At 50.5% G+C, this 23768-nt stretch overlaps 2 protein-coding genes across 4 annotated transcripts in view; one reads left to right on the top strand and one right to left on the bottom strand.

Moving 5' to 3' along the window:
• Positions 1–19279, bottom strand: part of LOC144682655 (dicarboxylate carrier UCP2-like) — a 65778-nt gene extending 46499 nt beyond the window's left edge. The window contains exon 1 of the mRNA XM_078545212.1: positions 19256–19279. The gene's annotated coding sequence lies outside the window, so the exon portion shown is untranslated. The remainder of the gene's footprint in view (positions 1–19255) is intronic.
• Positions 19280–19468: 189 nt separating this feature from the next.
• Positions 19469–23768, top strand: part of LOC144682654 (dicarboxylate carrier UCP2-like) — a 28450-nt gene continuing 24150 nt past the window's right edge. For all 3 annotated transcript variants that reach the window (XM_078545209.1, XM_078545211.1, XM_078545210.1), the window contains exon 1: positions 19469–19577. The gene's annotated coding sequence lies outside the window, so the exon portion shown is untranslated. The remainder of the gene's footprint in view (positions 19578–23768) is intronic.

The following is a 23768-nucleotide window of genomic DNA, read 5'->3' as shown; positions in this document are numbered from 1 at the left end:
CCCACACCCTCCACCAGCGCAGAGACACACACCTCGGTGGGACCTAGTTCTAGAGTAGCCTCAGGGTCACAATCTGGTGAGCACATCGACTGTCTGATCCGCAGCAGGTAGTGGCAGGGACTTCCCATGTTCCAGCACTCAGAGGACCGAAATTTGATGAGTCCGAGTCAGATGATGAGCCTCTGGACTCAGCCATACCTCAATCACTGGAGCTGCAAAGGCAAGCTCGGGAACACCAGGAAGGGATGTCCGTTGCAGTCCTCAGATTGCAAAGCACGATGGAGGAGGAGTCCATCCACCTTCAGGCTGAGGTGATAGCGCCAATGTTCCACTGTACAATGTCAACTGGTAGGAGGGTGGCTGCCATGGAGACCTTGGTCCAGGATATTGATCCTGCACTGCTGCATGGGCTGAACTCCATCACTGACACCATAATTGGCCTCCAACAGTGTCAACATGAGAGGGGTGCGGGGCAGCTCAATCTCACTCCAGCTACCCCTTCTCCTCAAGGAGTCAGCCAGGGGCCATTGGGCACCCATAAGGAGGAGGATCAGCAGGTGCACACCCTGGGGCCATCCACCCAGCTGACTCTGGGAGTGTCCAGCCCATCCGAATCCCCTTTTCCTGTGACCCCAGCAGCTTCAGCTCCACAGGCCAAGAAAGGTGCCATTGCCATACAGACAGCAGGACCCTGAAAGCAGGTCTCGGCCCTCCAGAGGACACCCGTCAAGGTCATCATAGACAGGGCGTAGCAGTCAGCAGGCTGCCTCCACCTCCACTGTGGATGTCGAGGGAACAGGGTTAGGAAAGTTAAGAAGATGTAACTCTTTCGAGTTATCAACAGTCACAGATTGTAACTCTTTCGAGTACATTCACAGTTCTTGGTTTCCGGGAGTGGGACATGAACCCACAACCTTCTGATTCAAAGGCGAGGGTGCTATGAACTGAGCCATTAAAGAAGATGTAACTCTTTCGAGTTATCAACAGTCACAGATTGTAACTCTTTCGAGTACATTCACAGTTCTTGGTTTCCGGGAGTGGGACGTGAACCCACAACCTTCTGATTCAAAGGCGAGGGTGCTATGAACTGAGCCATTAAAGAAGATGTAACTCTTTCGAGTTATCAACAGTCACAGATTGTAACTTTTTCGAGTACGATCACAGTTCTTGGTTTCCGGGAGTGGGACATGAACCCACAACCTTCTGATTCAAAGGCGAGGGTGCTATGAACTGAGCCATTAAAGAAGATGTAACTCTTTTCGAGTCAAAACAATTAACTAAATTAACAATAACAAGGGATAAATCAAGCACAGCCCCTAATTCAGGTCAGCAGTAAAACCAAGGACAAGGTTTAAAGGAAACTTACAAACATTAAACCAAAATGTGATTAAAGGGGTCAACAAAACACCCCAGTCCCCGTGGTGCCCACTGGGCACGGAAAGCCTCGATGGTGCTGGCAAACACCGCGTGCTCCCTCTCCAGGGACACCCGGCCGCGAACGTAGCCGCGGAAGAGGGACAAACAATCGGGCGGGACTCCCCCCTCGATCGCCCGCTGCCTGGACTTGTTAATGGCCAACCTGGCCAAGCCCAGGAGCAGGTTCACGAGGAGGTCCTCCTCCTTCCCGACCCCCTTCCGCACCGGGTGTCCGTAGATCAGGAGCGTGGGACTGAAGTGCAAACAAAATAGTAACAAAAGGTTTTTTAAATAACTAAAAAGGGAGTGCAGCCTAAGACACCCTATGTAAACGTGGTCCACAGACTCCACAAAACCGCAAAATGAGCAGGTGTCTTGGGAGTCCGTGAACCTACACATTCTACAGTTGTATGGGACTGCTGCATGCAACACCCTCCAACCCAGGTTGCCGATAGAAAGAGGGAGAACACCTCCGTAGAGGGCCTCCCATCGGGGGCCTCCGCCGTCGGACGGCAACAAGGCACGCCAGGGCGTGTCCGGGCGGCGGACCAGGGTGAGAAAATGGAAGGTGTGCAGCAGCAGTCCGTACAGAAAACCCCTCCGCACCGTGCCAAATGGCACAGAGGGCATGTCCCCGAGACGGCTCATATTATTGCGGGGCACCGGCACCCGAGGGAGGGTTCGGGGCTTGGGGCCAATGTGGAATTCCGTCCGAACAGGGGAACGTTCAGCCGGAAGATCACCGCGCACCTGGGCCACCTCGAGACCTAAAATGACTTCGGGTCCGAGCACGACCGTCCTTAGGTCTTGGATGGCATTGGCTGCGACCTGGACACTCACTGACGCGCGACGCGCCAACTCCTGCGGGAGCATCCAGCCCAGTCCTCCGCCACCCAGCACGTCCCCGATCCTGGTCACCCGGCAGCCACAGCCCTCCTCTCCGCCAGCCACTGAAAGGGACGGAGGGGCGGATTCCTGAGCAGCGGCTGTCTGACGATAGCCGCTACTCCTGACGGGGGAGAGCTGCGTCGCGAGGCGACCACGTTCCAGACTTTGATCAGGTCCTGGTAAAAGACGGGCAACGCCTGGAAGGAGCCACTGAGGCCCCTCTGCTCTATAAACAGGAGCTGCACGTCATAATTCAGGCCGTGCACCTGGCGGAAGAAATACGTCGCCAGGGCACACCATCTCGGAGGAGGCTCGACGTAAAGGTATCGCTGCAGGGTCTGAAGACGGAAAGTCGCCACCTGCGTGCGTAGGCACACCAGCGCCTGACCGCCCTCCCTAAGCGGGAGACTCAGAACCTCAGCGGCGACCCAGTGCAATCTTTTGTCCCAGAAGAAGTCGACTAGCATTCTCTGGATTTTCGCGACAAAGTACGGGGGAGGGGTCAAAGTGACCAGCCGATACTACAACATGGCGGCGATCAGCTGGTTTATGACCAGAACTCGACCCCGGTAAGACAGCACTCGGAGCAGTCCTGTCCAGCGCCGCAGGCGAGCGGTGACTTTCGTCTCCAGTTCCTGCCAGTTGGCCGGCCAGGATTCCTCGGCAGGGCAGAGATGGACCCCCAGGTAGAGGATGCTGGTCCTGCTCCAGGTGAAAGGCCTGAGCTCCTCGGGTAGGGGATCCGTCTGCCACGGGCCGACCAGGAGTCCAGAACATTTCTCCCAGTTGATCCTGGCAGAAGAAGCCGCAGAGTAGACCTCCTGGCACTCGCGCATCCTCCGCAGGTCAGCCGGGTCATTAAACATTAGGAGCACGTCATCGGCGTATGCCGAAAGGACCACCCCGATGCCCGGCCCGCGCAGAACCAATCCCGACAACCTCCTCCGCAAGAGGCGCAGGAAAGGCTCCACGCAAATAGAATACAACTGGCCGGACAGGGGGCAGCCCTGACGTACCCCTCTCCCAAAGCGAAGGGGCGCCGTCAGGGACCCGTTAACCTTCACTAGACACTCCGCGGCGGTGTACAGAAGTCGGATCCGGGCGACAAAGTGCGTCCCGAAACCGAATGCTCGCAGGGTCCCGAGTAAATATTCGTGATCCACCCTGTCGAACGCCTTCTCCTGATCAAGGGACAGGAAGGCGCTCGACAGACCAGCCCTCTGGGAATGGTGGATTATGTCCCGGACCAGATGGACGTTATCATAAATTGTGCGGTCCGGGACGGTGTAGGACTGGTCAGGGTGGATCATGCGGTCCAGCACGGTGCCGAGCCAAGAAGACATGGCTCTGGCGAAAATTTTGTAGTCCGTGCTGAGGAGGGAGACCGGGCATTTTAAAGGCAAGGGTGCTATGAACTGAGCCACAGCTGACACCTCCCTTTCATGATTGGATACTCTTTTCGATTTATCACAGTCACAGATTGCAACTCTTTTCGAGTACAATCACAGTTCTTGGTTTCCGGGAGTGGGACATGAACCCACAACCCTCTGATTCAAAGGCGAGGGTGCTATGAACTGAGCCATTAAAGAAGATGTAACTCTTTTGAGTCAAAACAATAAACTAAATGAGCAAAAAGAACAAGGGAGAAAACAAGCACAGCCCCTAAGTCAGGTCAGCTGTAAAATCAAGGAAAAACTGTAAAGGAACCTTACAAACATCAAACTAAGATGTGATTAAAGGGGTCAACAAAACACCCCAGACCCCGCGGTGCCCACCGAGCACGGAAGGCCTCGATGGTGCCGGCAGACACCGCGTGCTCCCTTTCCAGGGACATCCGGCCGCGAACGTAGCCGCGGAAGAGGGACAAACAATCGGGCGGGACTCCCCCGTCGATCGCCCGCTGCCTGGACCTGTTGATGGCCAACTTGGCCAGGCCCAGGAGCAGGTTCACGAGGAGGTCCTCCTCCTTCCCGACCCCCTTCCGCACCGGGTGTCCGTAGATCAGGAGCGTGGGACTGAAGTGCAACCAAAACAGTAACAAAAGATTTTTTAAATAACTAAAAAGGGAGTGCAGCCTAAGACACCCTATATACACGTGGTCCACGGACTCCACAAGACCGCAAAAAGGGCAGGTGTCTTGGGAGTCCGTGAACCTACACATTTTACGATTATAGGGGACTGCTGCATGCAACACCCTCCAACCCAGGTCCCCGATAGAAAGAGGGAGAACACCTCCGTAGAGGGCCTCCCATCGGGGGCCTCCGCCGCCGGACGGCAACAAGGCACGCCAGGGCGTGTCCGGGCGGCGGACCAGGGCGAGAAAATGGAAGGTGTGCAGCAGCAGTCCGTACAGAAAACCCCTCCGCGCCGTGCCAAATTGCACGGAGGGCATGTCCCCGAGGCGGCTCATATTATTGCGGGGCACCGGCACCCGAGGGAGGGTTCGGGGTTTGGGGCCAATGTGGAATTCCGTCCGAACAGGGGAACGTTCAGCCGGAAGATCACCGCGCACCTGAGCCACCTCCAGACCTAAAATGACTTCGGGTCCGAGCACGACCGTTTTTAGGTCTTGGATGGCATCGGCTGCGACCTGGACACTCACTGACGCGCGACGCGCCAACTCCTGCGGGAGCATCCAGCCCAGTCCTCCGCCACCCAGCACGTCCCCGACCCTGGTCACCCCGGCAGCCACAGCCCTCCTCTCCGCCAGCCACTGAAAGGGACGGAGGGGCGGATTCCTGAGCAGCGGCTCTCTGACGATAGCCGCTACTCCTGACGGGGGAGAGCTGCGTCGCGTGGCGACCACGTTCCAGACTTTGATCAGGTCCTGGTAAAAGACGGGCAACACCTGGAAGGAGCCGAGGCCCCTCTGATCTACAAACAGGAGCTGCACGTCGTAATTCAGGCCGTGCACCTGGCGGAAGAAATACGTCGCCAGGGCACACCATCTCGGAGGAGGCTCGACGTAAAGGTATCGCTGCAGGGTCTGAAGACGGAAAGTCGCCACCTGCGTGCGTAGGCACACCAGCGCCTGACCGCCCTCCCTAAGCGGGAGACTCAGAACCTCAGCGGCGACCCAGTGCAATCTTTTGTCCCAGAAGAAGTCGACTAGCATTCTCTGGATTTTCGCGACAAAGTCCGGGGGAGGGGTCAAAGTGACCAGCCGATACCACAACATGGCGGCGATCAGCTGGTTTATGACCAGAACTCGACCCCGGTAAGACAGCACTCGGAGCAGTCCTGTCCAGCGCCGCAGGCGAGCGGTGACTTTCGCCTCCAGTTCCTGCCAGTTGGCCGGCCAGGATTCCTCGGCAGGGCAGAGATGGACCCCCAGGTAGAGGATGCTGGTCCTGCTCCAGGTGAAAGGCCTGAGCTCCTCGGGTAGGGGATCCGTCTGCCACGGGCCGACCAGGAGTCCAGAACATTTCTCCCAGTTGATCCTGGCAGAAGAAGCCGCAGAGTAGACCTCCTGGCACTCGCGCATCCTCCGCAGGTCAGCCGGGTCATTAAACATTAGGAGCACGTCATCGGCGTATGCCGAAAGGACCACCCCGATGCCCGGCCCGCGCAGAACCAATCCCGACAACCTCCTCCGCAAGAGGCGCAGGAAAGGCTCCACGCAAATAGAATACAACTGGCCGGACAGGGGGCAGCCCTGACGTACCCCTCTCCCAAAGCGAAGGGGCGCCGTCAGGGACCCGTTAACCTTCACTAGACACTCCGCGGCGGTGTACAGAAGTCGGATCCGGGCGACAAAGTGCGTCCCGAAACCGAATGCTCGCAGGGTCCCGAGTAAATATTCGTGATCCACCCTGTCGAACGCCTTCTCCTGATCAAGGGACAGGAAGGCGCTCGACAGACCAGCCCTCTGGGAATGGTGGATTATGTCCCGGACCAGATGGACGTTATCATAAATTGTGCGGTCCGGGACGGTGTAGGACTGGTCAGGGTGGATCATGCGGTCCAGCACGGTGCCGAGCCAAGAAGACATGGCTCTGGCGAAAATTTTGTAGTCCGTGCTGAGGAGGGAGACCGGGCATTTTAAAGGCAAGGGTGCTATGAACTGAGCCACAGCTGACACCTCCCTTTCATGATTGGATACTCTTTTCGATTTATCACAGTCACAGATTGCAACTCTTTTCGAGTACAATCACAGTTCTTGGTTTCCGGGAGTGGGACATGAACCCACAACCCTCTGATTCAAAGGCGAGGGTGCTATGAACTGAGCCATTAAAGAAGATGTAACTCTTTTGAGTCAAAACAATAAACTAAATGAGCAAAAAGAACAAGGGAGAAAACAAGCACAGCCCCTAAGTCAGGTCAGCTGTAAAATCAAGGAAAAACTGTAAAGGAACCTTACAAACATCAAACTAAGATGTGATTAAAGGGGTCAACAAAACACCCCAGACCCCGCGGTGCCCACCGAGCACGGAAGGCCTCGATGGTGCCGGCAGACACCGCGTGCTCCCTTTCCAGGGACATCCGGCCGCGAACGTAGCCGCGGAAGAGGGACAAACAATCGGGCGGGACTCCCCCGTCGATCGCCCGCTGCCTGGACCTGTTGATGGCCAACTTGGCCAGGCCCAGGAGCAGGTTCACGAGGAGGTCCTCCTCCTTCCCGACCCCCTTCCGCACCGGGTGTCCGTAGATCAGGAGCGTGGGACTGAAGTGCAACCAAAACAGTAACAAAAGATTTTTTAAATAACTAAAAAGGGAGTGCAGCCTAAGACACCCTATATACACGTGGTCCACGGACTCCACAAGACCGCAAAAAGGGCAGGTGTCTTGGGAGTCCGTGAACCTACACATTTTACGATTATAGGGGACTGCTGCATGCAACACCCTCCAACCCAGGTCCCCGATAGAAAGAGGGAGAACACCTCCGTAGAGGGCCTCCCATCGGGGGCCTCCGCCGCCGGACGGCAACAAGGCACGCCAGGGCGTGTCCGGGCGGCGGACCAGGGCGAGAAAATGGAAGGTGTGCAGCAGCAGTCCGTACAGAAAACCCCTCCGCGCCGTGCCAAATTGCACGGAGGGCATGTCCCCGAGGCGGCTCATATTATTGCGGGGCACCGGCACCCGAGGGAGGGTTCGGGGTTTGGGGCCAATGTGGAATTCCGTCCGAACAGGGGAACGTTCAGCCGGAAGATCACCGCGCACCTGAGCCACCTCCAGACCTAAAATGACTTCGGGTCCGAGCACGACCGTTTTTAGGTCTTGGATGGCATCGGCTGCGACCTGGACACTCACTGACGCGCGACGCGCCAACTCCTGCGGGAGCATCCAGCCCAGTCCTCCGCCACCCAGCACGTCCCCGACCCTGGTCACCCCGGCAGCCACAGCCCTCCTCTCCGCCAGCCACTGAAAGGGACGGAGGGGCGGATTCCTGAGCAGCGGCTCTCTGACGATAGCCGCTACTCCTGACGGGGGAGAGCTGCGTCGCGTGGCGACCACGTTCCAGACTTTGATCAGGTCCTGGTAAAAGACGGGCAACACCTGGAAGGAGCCGAGGCCCCTCTGATCTACAAACAGGAGCTGCACGTCGTAATTCAGGCCGTGCACCTGGCGGAAGAAATACGTCGCCAGGGCACACCATCTCGGAGGAGGCTCGACGTAAAGGTATCGCTGCAGGGTCTGAAGACGGAAAGTCGCCACCTGCGTGCGTAGGCACACCAGCGCCTGACCGCCCTCCCTAAGCGGGAGACTCAGAACCTCAGCGGCGACCCAGTGCAATCTTTTGTCCCAGAAGAAGTCGACTAGCATTCTCTGGATTTTCGCGACAAAGTCCGGGGGAGGGGTCAAAGTGACCAGCCGATACCACAACATGGCGGCGATCAGCTGGTTTATGACCAGAACTCGACCCCGGTAAGACAGCACTCGGAGCAGTCCTGTCCAGCGCCGCAGGCGAGCGGTGACTTTCGCCTCCAGTTCCTGCCAGTTGGCCGGCCAGGATTCCTCGGCAGGGCAGAGATGGACCCCCAGGTAGAGGATGCTGGTCCTGCTCCAGGTGAAAGGCCTGAGCTCCTCGGGTAGGGGATCCGTCTGCCACGGGCCGACCAGGAGTCCAGAACATTTCTCCCAGTTGATCCTGGCAGAAGAAGCCGCAGAGTAGACCTCCTGGCACTCGCGCATCCTCCGCAGGTCAGCCGGGTCATTAAACATTAGGAGCACGTCATCGGCGTATGCCGAAAGGACCACCCCGATGCCCGGCCCGCGCAGAACCAATCCCGACAACCTCCTCCGCAAGAGGCGCAGGAAAGGCTCCACGCAAATAGAATACAACTGGCCGGACAGGGGGCAGCCCTGACGTACCCCTCTCCCAAAGCGAAGGGGCGCCGTCAGGGACCCGTTAACCTTCACTAGACACTCCGCGGCGGTGTACAGAAGTCGGATCCGGGCGACAAAGTGCGTCCCGAAACCGAATGCTCGCAGGGTCCCGAGTAAATATTCGTGATCCACCCTGTCGAACGCCTTCTCCTGATCAAGGGACAGGAAGGCGCTCGACAGACCAGCCCTCTGGGAATGGTGGATTATGTCCCGGACCAGATGGACGTTATCATAAATTGTGCGGTCCGGGACGGTGTAGGACTGGTCAGGGTGGATCATGCGGTCCAGCACGGTGCCGAGCCAAGAAGACATGGCTCTGGCGAAAATTTTGTAGTCCGTGCTGAGGAGGGAGACCGGGCATTTTAAAGGCAAGGGTGCTATGAACTGAGCCACAGCTGACACCTCCCTTTCATGATTGGATACTCTTTTCGATTTATCACAGTCACAGATTGCAACTCTTTTCGAGTACAATCACAGTTCTTGGTTTCCGGGAGTGGGACATGAACCCACAACCCTCTGATTCAAAGGCGAGGGTGCTATGAACTGAGCCATTAAAGAAGATGTAGTTGTACAGCCTAGGCATGGGTGTTAATCACTTGTACTTAATGTTCGCTATTGCAAAGAAACTCTCAAAAATGTCTCCTTGCCTATGGCTCCTTGTTCTGATGAGCAGTGCTCGTGTCACTCAGATGTGAAACCTTGGTCTTGCACAAGATAAAGGCAGGTGTCTCAGTCCAGGGCCTCTTCCCTGTGCAGTGCGTGACCTTCAGAGCAAAGTGATGGTTCGGCTTCACACTCACTGGACACATTAGTGATGCCTGCACCTCGATGGTGCTTGTCATTGTTGCCAGAGTGTCGTGAGCAGGCGTCAGAGTTCCATCATCCTCTCTCTCGCTCTCAGCACCTTTGAGGTGGGCCTGGCCCCCATCTCTTCAGCATCTGTGACCGGCGACGCTGTGCTCCTGAAGGGGTTAGGTGCTGAAAGCTGACAGAGGATCAGGTGCATTTAAAGTTTCAGGGCTGCATCTCATGATATGACCCTGATCACAGAGCATAAGCAAGCTGCCCTGAGCCAGACAGGAGTCAGACATTCATGGAGGCTATGTGAAGATCTGATGTGAGTGTCCTCACTGCATGTCGTCAACATCCTCCTGGAACCTAGCAACTATTAGGGTCTCCGCTGCGTCTCCATGATATGACCCTGAGCACTGAGGATATGTGCACTGCCATCAGGAGTCAAATATTCACAGATGCAAGGTGAGCATGTCAGGACTATCCTCACTGCATCTTGTCATCATCCTCCATGAATCTAGCAGCTATGAGGGCCTCTCAAGCGTGCCTGCCCCCTCTGGCCAGTGTGATGGCCTCATCGCCGGCATCCTCGCCTTCAAGAACCTCATCACCATCATCCCCTTCAACGACGTCCTCATCAGATGATACGTGCAGACCCTCCATCTCCTCCTCAGCCAGGTCCTCCCCCAGTTGCAGCACCAGGTTGTGGAGTGTGCAGCAAGCATCGATGATGCGCGACATCCTCTGGGGACGGTATTGCAGTGCTCCACCAGACCTGTTGAGGCACCGGAACCTTGTTTTCGAAATGCCTATGGTTTGCTCCACCAAAGTCCTGGTTGCAGCATGAGCCTCGTTATACTGTCGGTCTGCTGCACTCTGAGGCTGCCACACGGGCATCACCAGCCACATCCTCTGTAGGTAGCCTTTGTCCCTGCAGCTTCTCTGCACCCTGGAAGATGTCAGGGATCTGAGACCTACTAAGGATGTAGGAGTCGTGGACACTCCCTGAGAATTGTGCACAGACCTGTAAGGATGTGTTTGTGGTGGCCGTAGACCAGCTTGAACATTCAGCAAGTGGAAGCCCTTGTGGTTGACGTAGTTGCCTGCTTGTTGCCACAGAGATCTAAGTGCCACATGAGTTCAGTCAATGGCACCCTGCACCTGTGCAAATCCCAGCGCTCTTGCTTCTCGGTTTTCCTGATCCTGGGCAAAATGCACAAAGTTCTGTGCCTTAAGGAAGATGGCGTCCGTGACCTCCTGTACACGCGTGGGTGGAGGCTTGTGAGATCCTGCACAGGTCACCTGTGGAGCCCTGAAAGGAGCCATTGGCGTAAAAATTGATCACCGCAGGCACTTTCACGGCCAATGGCAGTGGATGCCCTCCACATCCCCGTGGCGCCAAATCCTGCAGCAGGTGGCATATGTGACCTAGACACGCGCAGTCTTCAGCGATACTGGTTGGTTCTCAGTCATCTGCAGGAATGACAGGCACCATCTATTGACCCTGGGTCTAGCGAGACACCTACCAACGATGGCTAGCTGTGGATCTTCAGCTGAGTGCGCAGCAGCCCTGCCGCCCCTTCATCTTGAGGGATATGCTCCTCCCTTTGCCGAGCCAGGCGTCTCTACCGCTCTCTTCTTCTACTTCTCAGCTCCCTGTAAGCCATGAGGCACACCGCTAAATCACTAGGCTCCATGATCCTGATGTTCTGCTCCTGCAGAATCAAAGAGACAGAGACGTGTGGGTTAGCATGGGTGTACTAAGAACCTCTCTTGGTTAAGTCTGAAGACACCTTCATGAATGCAGAAGAGTGCTGGCCACCACCTGGATGGCCAGTGTGTAGTGCGCTCATTGGGTGTCCGAAGCTCCACCCCACTCCACTTGACCAATTGGTGGCAGATTCGGCCACTGGACTGCATGCTGTGCTCTCACGGTGCAGGCATTCTCCTAACCCACACTGCAAGGCTGCACTGTTAGCTTGAACCATGATGGATACTGGGCCAAATCCTAATAAAGACATTGCAAGGGGCTGTGAGCACCTCCACCAGTGACTGCGCCGTGACCACGGAGATTCTACAACTTGCCCAGTCGGCCAATTTCTCTGCAGCCGTCACATTAATTTGCAGTCTGCGCCCAAGGGGTGAAATGTTCTGGAGCGTTTGGTTGCACTTTCATGCTTTTGCGTTGCTTGAGTGGGCAGAAAAGCTTCAGAGCCCCGACTCCCAAGCATATCAATGGAGCTAAAATAAAAACAAAAAACTGCAGATGCTGGAAATCCAAAACAAAAACAGAATTACCTGGAAAAACTCAGCAGGTCTGGCAGCATCGGCGGAGAATAACAAAGTTGACGTTTCGAGTCCTCATGACCCTTCAACAGAACTAAGTAAAAATAGGAGAGGGGTGAGATATAAGCTGGTTTAAAGTGGGGGGTGGGGGTGGGGGGGGGGGGGGGGGGGTGGGGGAGGTTGTGGGGACAAGCAAGCAGTGATAGGAGCAGATAATCAAAAGATGTCACAGACAAAAGAACAAAGAGGTGTTGAAGGTGGTGATATTATCTAAAAGAATGTGCTAATTAAGAATGGATAGCAGGACGCACAAGGTACAGATAGCTCTAGTGGGGGTGGGGTGAAATAAGACTAAAAGGGCATAAAAGGTATAGATTTTAAAATAATGGAAATAGGTGGGAAAAGAAAAATCTATATAAATTATTAGAAAAAACAAAAGGGAGGTGGAAGAAACAGAAAGGGGGTGGGGATGGAGGAGGGAGTTCAAGATCGAAAGTTGTTGAACTCAATATTCAGTCAGGAAGGCTGTAAAGTGCCTAGTCGGAAGATGAAGTGCTGTTCCTCCAGTTTGCGTTGAGCTTCACTGGAACAATGCAGCAAGCCAAGGATAGACATGTGGGCAAGAGAGCAGGGTGGAGTTTTAAAATGGCAAGTGACAGGGAGGTCTGGGTCATTCTTGCGGACAGACCAAAGGTGTTCTGCAAAGCGGTCGCCCAGTCTGCGTTTGGTCTCTCCAATGTAGAGGAGACCGCATTGGGAGCAACAAATGCAGTAGACTAAGTTGGGGGAAATGCAGGTGAAATACTGCTTCACTTGAAAGGAGTGTTTGGGCCCTTGGACAGTGAGGAGAGAGGAAGTGAAGGGGCAGGTGTTGCATATTTTGCGTATGCATGGGGAGGTGCCGTAGGTGGGGGTTGAGGAGTAGGGGGTGATGGAGGAGTAGACCAGGGTGTCCTGGAGGGAACAATCCCTACGGAATGCCGCCGGGGTGGGGTGAAGGGAAGATGTATTTGGTGGTGACATCATGGCGGAAATGGTGGAGGATGATCCTTTGAATGCGGAGGCTGGTGGGGTGATAAGTGAGGACAAGGGGGACCCTATCATGTTTCTGGGAGGGAGGAGAAGGCGTGAGGGCGGATGCGCGGGAGATGGGCCGGACACGGTTGAGGGCTCTGTCAACTACCGTGCGTGGAAAACCTCGGTTAAGGAAGAAGGAAGACATGTCAGAGGAACTGTTTTTGAAGGTAGCATCATCAGAACAGATGCGACGGAGGTGAAGGAACTGAGAGAATGGGATGGAGTCCTTACAGGAAACGGGGTGTGAGGAGCTGTAGTCGAGGTAGCTGTGGGAGTCGGTAGGCTTGTAATGGATATTGGTGGACAGTCTATCACCAGAAATTGAGACAGAGAGGTCAAGGAAGGGAAGGGAAGTGTCAGAGATGGACCATGTGAAAATGATGGAGGGGTGGAGATTGGAAGCAAAATTAATAAATTTTTCCAGGCCCCGACGAGAGCATGAAGCAGCACCAAAGTAATCATCAATGTACCGGAGAAAGAGTTGTGGGAGGGGGCCGGAGTAGAACTGGAACAAGGAATGTTCCACATACCCCATAAAGAGACAGGCATAGCTGGGGCCCATGCGGGTACCCATAGCCACACCTTTTATTTGGAGGAAGTGAGAGGAGTTAAAGGAGAAATTGTTCAGTGTGAGAACAAGTTCAGCCAGCCGGAGGAGAGTAGTGGTTGTTGGGGATTGTTCGGGCCTCTGTTCGAGGAAGAAGCTAATGGCCCTCAGACTATCCTGGTGGGGGATGGAGGTGTAGAGGGATTGGACGTCCATGGTGAAGAGGAGGCGTTTGGGGCCAGGGAACTGGAAATTGTTGATGTGACGTAAGGTGTCAGAGGAATCACGGATGTAGGTGGGAAGGGACTGGACAAGGGGAGAGAGAATGGAGTCAAGATAACGAGAAATGAGTTCCGTGGGGCAGGAACAGGCTGACATGATCGGTCTGCCAGGACAGTCCTGTTTGTGGATTTTGGGTAGGAGGTAGAAGCGGGCTGTCCGAGGTTGGGCGACTATCAGGCTGGAAGCTGTGGAAGGAAGATCTCCAGAGGAGATGAGGTCAGTGAGGAAATTGTTGATGTGACGTAAGGTGTCAGAGGAATCACGGATGTAGGTGGGAAGGGACTGGACAAGGGGAGAGAGAATGGAGTCAAGATAACGAGAAATGAGTTCCGTGGGGCAGGAACAGGCTGACATGATCGGTCTGCCAGGACAGTCCTGTTTGTGGATTTTGGGTAGGAGGTAGAAGCGGGCCGTCCGAGGTTGGGCGACTATCAGGCTGGAAGCTGTGGAAGGAAGATCTCCAGAGGAGATGAGGTCAGTGACAGTCCTGGAAACAATGGCTTGATGTTCAGTGGTGGGGTCATGGTCCAGGGAGAGGTAGGAGGAAATATCTGCGAGTTGACGCTCAGCCTCCGCGAGGTAGAGGTCAGTGCGCCAGACAACAACAGCACCACCCTTGTCAGCGGGTTTGATGACAATGTTAGGGTTGGACCTGAGAGAACGGAGTGCAGTAAGTTCAGAGAGATAAAAACAAAAAACTACCGCGGATGCTGGAAATCCAAAATAAGAACAGAATTACCTGGAAAAACTCAGCAGGTCTGGCAGCATCGGTGGAGAAGAAAAGAGTCGACGTTTCGAGTCCTCACGACTCTTCAACAGAACTGAGAAGTTCTCAGTTCTCAGTTCTGTTGAAGGGTCGTGAGGACTCGAAACATCGACTCTTTTCTTCTCCACCGATGCTGCCAAGTTCAGAGAGAGACAGGTTGGAATGGGTGAGAGGAGCAGAGAAATTGAGACGACTAATGTCACGCCGACAGTTCTCAATGAAAAGATCAAGAGAAGGTAAGAATCCAGAGGGAGGGGTCCAGGTGGAGGGAGAATATTGGAGGTGGGTAAAAGGATCCGTTGAACAGGGGGCAGGACTCCTGCCCAAAGAAGTGAGCATGGAGACGAAGGCGGCGGAAGAAGTATCAATGGAGCTGCAGCTGAACAGTCTCCGCTGCAGAAGAATGCTCACTTTTGACAAGCTTTTCCAAGTGCATGGCCACTTCCCTCACCCCCCCTTTCCCCACCCCCTTCCACCCCTTTCCCCACCCCTCCACCCCTTTCGCCACCCCACCCCCGGCATGTGCTTGAGTATTTCCTTCTGTCAGTCGGGGAATTTGCGTGATTCTGTTAAAAAAAGTTATGAACTTACCAAATAATTGTATTGGATTTTACATTTTGCACACTACTGCATGACAGACTCACAAAAAAATGCCCAACACCATCCCTTGGTATTCGTGACACACACCATATTGTATAGTCCTTAAGTTGCATAAATAAGATCAGTGCATAGTGTACATTAAGATTGCTGGTGAAGCGGATAATCTTTTTTATATTTGATAATGGAATCAGTAAGCATGTACTGGGTTCCCCCAGTGTCATCAGCTAAAACCAAGTAAATAAACATGCCTAAATAAAATCAGGAAGTACTGGGAATACTCAGCAGGTCAGGCTGCAACCATGAAGAGCAAAACTAGAGTTAACATTTTGGGTCAATAACTTTTGATCCATTCTGATTATCTGATTTTGTCCGCACAGATGCTGCCTGACCTGCTGAGTATTTCCAGCATTTCCTGATTTTATTTCAGATTTTCAGCATCAGCAGTAATTTGCTTTTGAAATAAATGTGCTTCCTTTACAAATGGAACAATTAATAACTGAGATTAAGCCAAAGGAAAATTATAACCTAGGAAACTGAATGACCTTCTGGGCATCCACTACATTCTCCAGTATTCCAGTCCCCACCCCCCCCTCCCCACTCCCCCACCACCCCTCCCCCACCACCCCTCCCCCACCACCACCCCCACCACCCCTCCCCCACCACCACCCCCGCCACCCACCCCCACCACCACCCACCCCCACCACCACCCACCCCCACCACCACCACCCCCCAATCAACCCCCACCACCCCCAACCAACCCCACCCACATAATGTAATGTGGACAAGACTGTGGAAGGCAGGCAGCCAGAATGACTACCCCATGGGCAGCATCCAGCTCAGACCAGCAGATGGCCACCTTGGCCAGTCCCAAGGACAGGTCCACCAGGAAATGTTCTAACCTTTCACCACCCCTCCCCACTCCTATCCCATTCCACCCACCCCAAACCCACAACACACCGGCTGGCCAAAGATCAGGAGCAATGGACTCAAATGAACCCAAAGGCTGGGGAGCAATTAAGCACCATCAAATAGTCAAAAAGTGTTTGCAACCTCTCACAGTGAACAAAACTGTGCAACACTGACTCTGCCTGGCAGCTTGAATAACATTGGTTGTTTCACCAGTGCAATGGGGATTCATTATTACTGGGATCTCTTATGCTTTGGTAGACTGTTAGGTAAATAATTATCACTCTCCACTAGATAGAGAGAAGACAAGTGATTGTATAGCTTGAGGAGCATGACTCCACAATAAGCATGCAGCAAGGTGAGGAGGCAGGGCTCTGTGAGCTACCGCAGCCAGTACAGGGATTGAACCAGTGCTGTTCGCATCATTCTGCACCACACTCTAACTATCTAGCCAACTGAGCTAACAAACCCCCTGCATTTTTCTGCAGATTAAATCCCCTGTAAAAAAATGCAAACGAAAGCATTGCCTCCAGCACATTATAAATGATTTTAGCATTGCTGAAAAAAGAGATGTTGTTGAAGCTTTTGATGGCCGTACATCCCTGCTTGAAAGCAAGTTACAGAAACACTTGTTGGACTTGTGTAAGAGTAACAAATTGCCTGGTTGTGTATATGTTAGGATTCGTCCTTACTACTCACTGCATCCACGTATGTATGGGCTGCCTGAAACACACACAAGTGATGACCCTTTACGCTTATCTATGGCTGATTCTGCTCACCATGAATTGGCCAAATGGTTGGGTAGGTTGCTACAACCAGTTCTGAGCAAGTTTTCCACATACATGATGAAGGGTTCCTTCACATTTGCGAAGACCATAAGGACATGTATATAGATAGCAATGTCGTGTCCATGTACTCATTCAACTTTGCTAGCCTATTCACTAATGTAGCGCTCAAAGAAGCCATAGACATTTGCACTGCGTCACTATATCATGGTGATCTAGACATGCGGCCATTGTATGAATTTTTATTTATTGAACATATAAACTCATCAACTCATGGAGTTGAGTTCAGTTTAACAACACCATGTGTGCCTAAGCAGTGTTGCCATTGGATCCTCTCTAGGCTCAGCTCTCGCTAACATCTTCGTCAGTTTCCATGAGAAATGTGTCTTTGATGGAATGATCCCTAACCTCCTATCCCTTGTATATTTCCGATATGTTGATGATACATTTGCTATATTTGAATCCATGGCTGTGTGTAAGAATTGCCTTACACACCTTAGTGCCTTACACATCCATCTGTGCTCAAATTCACCTTTGAAATGAAGCAGTTCAACAAGCTCCTTTTCCTTGATGTGCTGGTTGAGAAATCTGCCAATGGGTTATTTACTACTGATTACCTTCACTGGTCAATATACATGTTGGGATCGCTACAGTTCCACATGCTATAAGATTGGCCTTATCAGCAAGCTTGTAAATAGGGCCCAATCCATTTGCTCATTGTGCAAGCTTGATGTTGAAATAGGGTGCAACAAAGCTATCGCACAGGATAATAGCTACCCTGATCAGATCATTGCTCACTGTATAACTGATAAATGGGCCTAAGGCCACTGCTTTCAGCCCTGAAAAGTGCCTAGTCTACCTCAGATTACCCTGGAAGGATAACGTGTCTCAAAAAATTGAGCAACAGGTGAAGCTAGCCGTTTGGTATTATCCACTAACAGGATGCTGCCATCAAGCCAAAAAGAAGTCCTGCCTAACACACAAATGAGTAATGTGGCATATGAATTTCAGTACTGGTGTGATCCCAGGTACATAGGCTGTACCAATGGTGGACGGTATTAAATAGCACATCCCTTCAGCTGTTCACAACAGGCAAAGTACTGACCATACTCAACCAGCCCATGCTTGCAAAACTAATGTCCATTAGATGTGATTCCATGACTGGACAACACTTATTCAACAATCCAGCTTGTGCTAATGATTACACTAACAATTAATTTAAGATTATCTGTTGGGCTTGCAGTGCAGGTTACTTAAGCATGCTAGAAGCTACATATATGCACACACTGCCCAGTCCTTTGCAAACAAAGAACATGTCCAAGCATTGTGCCATTTTCAACTAAACAAAAACTTGGGGTACAGCCATTCCCTGGTTCATTCCCCATGGCAATGCCTTGACCAATAGAGTCCATTCGCCTGGTTTGGATTTAAACAAAAGTTTAGCAATTAACTATTCCCTGATGCATTCTCCATGGCAACACCTCTACCAATCAGAGTCCACTTGCCAACAAATCAGCAGCCTCTTCTCATGCAGTATAAATTGTTGTTCCTTTTAAGATTTGGATTTTTGTGATTCTGTCCTGATGAGTACAAGGCTGAAAGCTTTGACCGCATGCCTCTTTTTTCAGCAATATTCAAATTCTGTACTACCAAGTGACTATAAATTATTTTCTAAACATTCCAAAAAATGAAAATCCCGTTTCCATACAATTTCCTCAAAAAGTTTCATCACACATTAAAGATCACTGCATTTTCTATAACCGGAACAAAGGAAGAGGACACACATTCGACCAGCCCCCTTTAACTATTGTTAGATAAAATTAGGAGGCTGTTGATAAGTCCAGTCTAAACTTTGGAAGCTGAAATGTATTCATGCCTCTGTTCGGCCAGCAGACTGCATTAGGATCACCGGGCGGTCAATAGAAATTGAATACGATAAGCAACATTTACAGCTGTTCCGTCAATTCTATAAATTAAAAACATGACGCTATGACTCTATTTTTTGCCCCAAAACCCAAGCGGTGAGACAGAAGCAGACCAAATACATGTGGAATAGAAGTTCGAAAATACACATTGACATTGTCCATTACTCTAAATTACACACTATGCGATCTTTTAATTCCTCCCGCGTTAAAATTACAATTACAATTAAAATTACAATTACATCGTAACAAGCAAAGCCAAAATTCAATGTGTAATGTAGCTATTAGTTTAAATTGTCAATGTTGAATCCAAACGGTGTGTATCGTATGTACAAATTAGTTAACCTAAAATTATTTTTTAAAAACTGGTATAAACATGGAGGAAAATATACTAAACATTAAAAAGGGGGGCATATACTAACTCCAATTATCGTCTTAATGGAAATCTCTTCCGTTCTCTGTATGTATACACGCCCTTTTCAGGTATGTATTGCATTAATTTTAAAACCTGTCAATTAACTGAAATGGAAACCTATCAGGATGGAAACTGTCATACTTCAGATTCTTCAAAGAGCAGCTCAAATATGTACACAATTCAAACACTTAGTTCACACAACTACGAATCATCTCAACCAAACGCAGGTGGCTAAGGAAAACACACCAAGACACGTTGTGGTCCCAATTTGGCTGGTTCCGGATTGCTGATTAATCGTCTCATGGGATCAGGTAATCCTATCTTCGGTGGTGTTCAATGGATTGAAGTTGCAATCCCGGACACTTGAGTAAAACTGAAAGCAAGAGATTCCTCAACCCACGAGGATTCCCCGCCCCAGTGTAAGCAAGTATAAATAGAGAGCAGCCTGTTTACAAGTTTGCTGACGGAAGAAAAGTAAGGGATAATTTGGTTCTCTTGGAGTAGTTTTTTTTTTAAATGTTGGGTTTTACTATTTCGTTTGCTAATAGTCTTTATTTTTATATGTCAGGTAAGAAAGTTAATTTCATCCTTTGTTTTGCTGAATCGCATAGATAATTTTATATGATTTAAGTTTTTGTATAATGAAGCATAAAAATACACCCACAACCTGCTAATTTGTACCTCGCTATATTGTTGTAAATATCACTAGTATCAAAACCGATAACTAAACTATTTCATAGCTGTGGAAGTCATTCAATTGTCTAGAGGTACCTTTTAGTATAATACTTTCTCTTCCCCCCGCCCTCAAAACAGCTTGTTAATGTTCAGCAATATTGGGTCAAATTTTCGAGGGCCTACCCTTAATCTATTAGGAATAGGTTTACGAGTTAGTCGCTAGAATCAGGATTAGTGTACACCGCTATTTGCTTCATGATCCCCGGCCTTTCGAAGAAGTAATTGAAGCCAGCTATTGTTTGGACATGTCAGTGATGAGGTGCATAACTCCGTGTAGATGTAAGGCTGTCTTTTTAACATTTGGTGGTGTGCTTACTGTGGTCGTCTTGAGAAATCCGAGGATCCTGCTTGTTGTCTGAAAGCACTAATAATTTCTAAAATAAAAATACCTGGAAAAACTCAGCAGGTCTGGCAGCATCTGCGGAGAGGAATACAGTTAATGTTTCGAGTCCGTATGACTCTTCAACAGAACTAAGGAAAAATAGAAAAGAGGTAAAATATAAGCTGGTTTAAGGCTGGGGGTGGGGGGGAGTGGGACAAGTAGAGCTGGATAGACGGCTAGTGATAGGTGGAGATTGCCAAAAGATGTCATAGACAAAAGGACAAAAAAAGGTGTTGAAGGTGGTGATATTATCTAAGGAATGTGCTAATTAAGGGTAGAAAGCAGGGCAGGCAAGGTACAGATAGCCCTAGGTGGGGGAGGGGAGGGGGGAAGGGATCGAAATAGGCTAAAAGGTACTGATAAAACAATGGATGGAAATACATTTAAAAATAATGGAAATAGGTGGGAAAAGAAAAATCTATATAAATTATTGGAGAAAAAAAAAGGGGATCGGAAAGAGGTTGGGGATGGAGGAGAGAGTTCAAAGATAAGTACAGCACAGGAACAGGCCCTTCGGCCTTCCAAGCCTGCGCCAATCATATTGCCCGTCAACTAAAACATTTTGCACTTCTGGGGTCTGTATTCCTCTATTCCCATCCTATTCATGTATTTGTCAAGCTGCCTCTTAAACAGCATTATTGTACCTGCTTCCACAGTGAATTCCAGACACTCACTACCCTCTGCATAAAAAAACTTGCCCTGCACATCATCTCTATAGTTTTCTCCTCTCACCTTAAATCTATGATCTATGTCCCCTAGTAATTGACTCTTCCACCCTGGGAAAAAGCTTCTGACTATCTACTCTGTCCATGCCATTCATAATTTTGTAAACTTCTATCAAGTCGCCCCTCAATCTCCATCGCTCTAGTGAGAACAATCTGAGTTTCTTCAACCTCTCCTCATAGCTAATAACCTCCAGACCAGGCAGCATCCTGGTAAACCACCTCTGCACCCTCTCCAACGCCTCCATATCCTTCTGGTAATGTGGTGACCAGAATTGCATGCAATATAACAAGGTTCTACACAGCTGCAGCATGATTTCCTAGCTTTTATACCCAAGACCCTTGCCAATGAAGGCAAGCATGCCATATGCCTTCCTGACTATCTTATCCACCTGTGTTGCCACTTTCAGTGACCTGTGGACCTGTACACCCAGATCCCTCTGCCCGTCGATGCACTTAAGGGTTCTGCCATTTACTGTTTAATTCCTGCCTGTATTAGACCTTCCAAAATGCATTACCCTGCATTTGTCCAGATTAAACTCCATCTGCCATTTCTCCGCCCAAGTCTCCAACCGATCTATATCCCGTTGTATCCTTTGACAATCCTCTTCACTATCTGCAACTCCTCCAACCTTGGTGTCGTCTGCAAACTTACTAATTAGCCCAGTTACATTTTCCTCCAAATCATTTATGTATACTACAAACAGCAAAGGTCCCAGCACTGATCCCTGCGGAACTCCACTAGTCACAGCTCTCCATTCAGAAAAACACCCTTCCACTGCTACCCTCTGTCTTCTATGACCAAGCCAATTCTGTATCCATCCTGCCAGCTCACCTCTGATCCCGTGAGACTTTACCTTCTGTACCAGTCTGCCATGAGGGACCTTGTCAAAGGCCTTACTGAAATCCATGTATATAACATCCACTGCCCTTCCATTGTCGATCACCTTCGTCACTTCCTCAAAACTCGATCACGTTAATGAGACATGACCTCCCCTTCACAAAACCATGCTGCCTCTCACTAATACGCCCATTTGCTTCCAAATGGTAGTAAATCCTGTCATGAAGAATCTTCTCCAATAATTTCCCTACCACTGACATAAGGCTCACTGGCCTGTAATTTCCTGGATTATCCCTGCTACCCTTCTTAAACAATGGAACAACATTGGCCATTCTCCAGTCCTCTGGGACCTCACCCATAGCTAGTGAGGATACAAAGATTTCTGTCAAGGCCCCAGCAATCTCCTCCCTTGCCTCCCTCAGTACTCTGGGGTAGATCCCATCTGGCCCTGGGGACTTATCCACCTTAATATTCTTCAAGACGCCTAACACTTCCTCTTTTTTGATCTCAACATGATCCAGGCTATCTATACACTCTTCCCTAGACAAATCGAATACTAAGTCTTTCTCTTTGGTGAATACTGATGAAAAGTATTCATTTAGTATCTCTCCCATTTCTTCTGGCTCCACACACAGATTCCCACCTCTGTCCCTGAGTGGGCCTACCCTTTCCCTGGCTACCCTCTTGGTTTTTACATATGTATAAAAGGCCTTGGGATTTTCCTTAATCCTGGTTGCCAGTGACTTTTCATGACCCCTTTTAGCCCTCCTGACTCCTTGCTTAAGTTTCTTCCTACTTTCTTTGTATTCTCCACGGGCTTCATCTGTTCCCAGCCTTCTAGCCCTTATGAATGCTTCCCCTTTTCTTTTTGACTAATTCGTGATCTAAAATTGCTGAACTCAATATTCAGTCCGGAAGGCTGTAAAGTGCCTAATCGGAAGATGAGGTGCTGTTTCTCCACAACAAAAACAGAATTACCTGGAAAAAACTCAGCAGGTCTGGCAGCATCGGCGGAGAAGAAAAGAGTCAACGTTTCGAATCCGTATGACTTCTTTAGAGCTAAAGAGAAGTAAAAATGTGATGAAATTTATACTGTTTAAGAGGGGTGGAGCAGGTGAAGCTGGATAGAAAGCCAGCAATAGGTGGTGGCAAAGGAGAGATTGACAAAGATGTCATGAACAAGAGGACAAAGGTTAATGGTAGTGGTAAGGGCTAAAAAAGGGTGCTGATAGTGGCATTAAGGCAAGAAAGCAGAATGTGATAATAGCAGGACAAGAGTAAGCACTCTGAGAAAGAACAATATGAACAAGTGACAGGTGGCCCTTGTGGGGGTGGAGGGAGGGGAAGGTGGTGGGGAAAAAAAGATCGAAAATAGGATAAAAGGTAGGGAGAAAACAATGAATAAATGAAAAAAAAATAAAAATAAGTGGATAAAAAAATTTTTTAAAATAAAAATGAATATCAAAAAAGGGGGTAGAAAGGGGCTGAGGATAGCGGTGAGATTTCATGGTCTGAAGTTGTTGAACTCAATTTTAAGTCTGGAAGGCTGTAAAGTGCCCAAACGGAAGATGAGGTGCTGTTCCTCCAGTTTGCATTGAGCTTCACTGGAACATTGCAGCAGGCCAAGGACAGACATGTGGGCATAAGAGCAGGGTGGTGTGTTGAAATGGCAAGCGACAGGAAGCTCTGGGTCATGCTTGTGGACAGACCAAAGGTGTTCTGCAAAGCGGTCGCCCAGTCTGCGTTTGGTCTCTCTAATGTAGAGGAAAGTATTGGGAGCAACAAATGCAGTAGACTAAATTGAGGGAAGTGCAAGTGAAATGTTGCTTCACTTGAAAGGAGTGTTTGGGCCCTTGGATGGTGAGGAGGGGGAAGTAAAGGAGCAGGTGTCGCACCTTCTGTGGTTGCGTGGGAAGGTACCGTGGGAAGGGGTTGAGGTGAACGGGATGATGGAGGAGTGGACCAGGGTGTCCCGTCCAAGGGCCCAAAAACTCCTTTCAAGTGAAGCAGCATTTCACTTGCACTTCCCTCAACTTAGTCTACTGCATTCGTTGCTCCCAATGCGGTTTCCTCTACATT

This window comes from Cetorhinus maximus, chromosome 7, assembly GCF_964194155.1.
Source record: "Cetorhinus maximus chromosome 7, sCetMax3.hap1.1, whole genome shotgun sequence".
NCBI classification, from domain to species: domain Eukaryota; kingdom Metazoa; phylum Chordata; class Chondrichthyes; order Lamniformes; family Cetorhinidae; genus Cetorhinus; species Cetorhinus maximus.
This window is presented reverse-complemented; position numbering and strand designations above follow the sequence as displayed.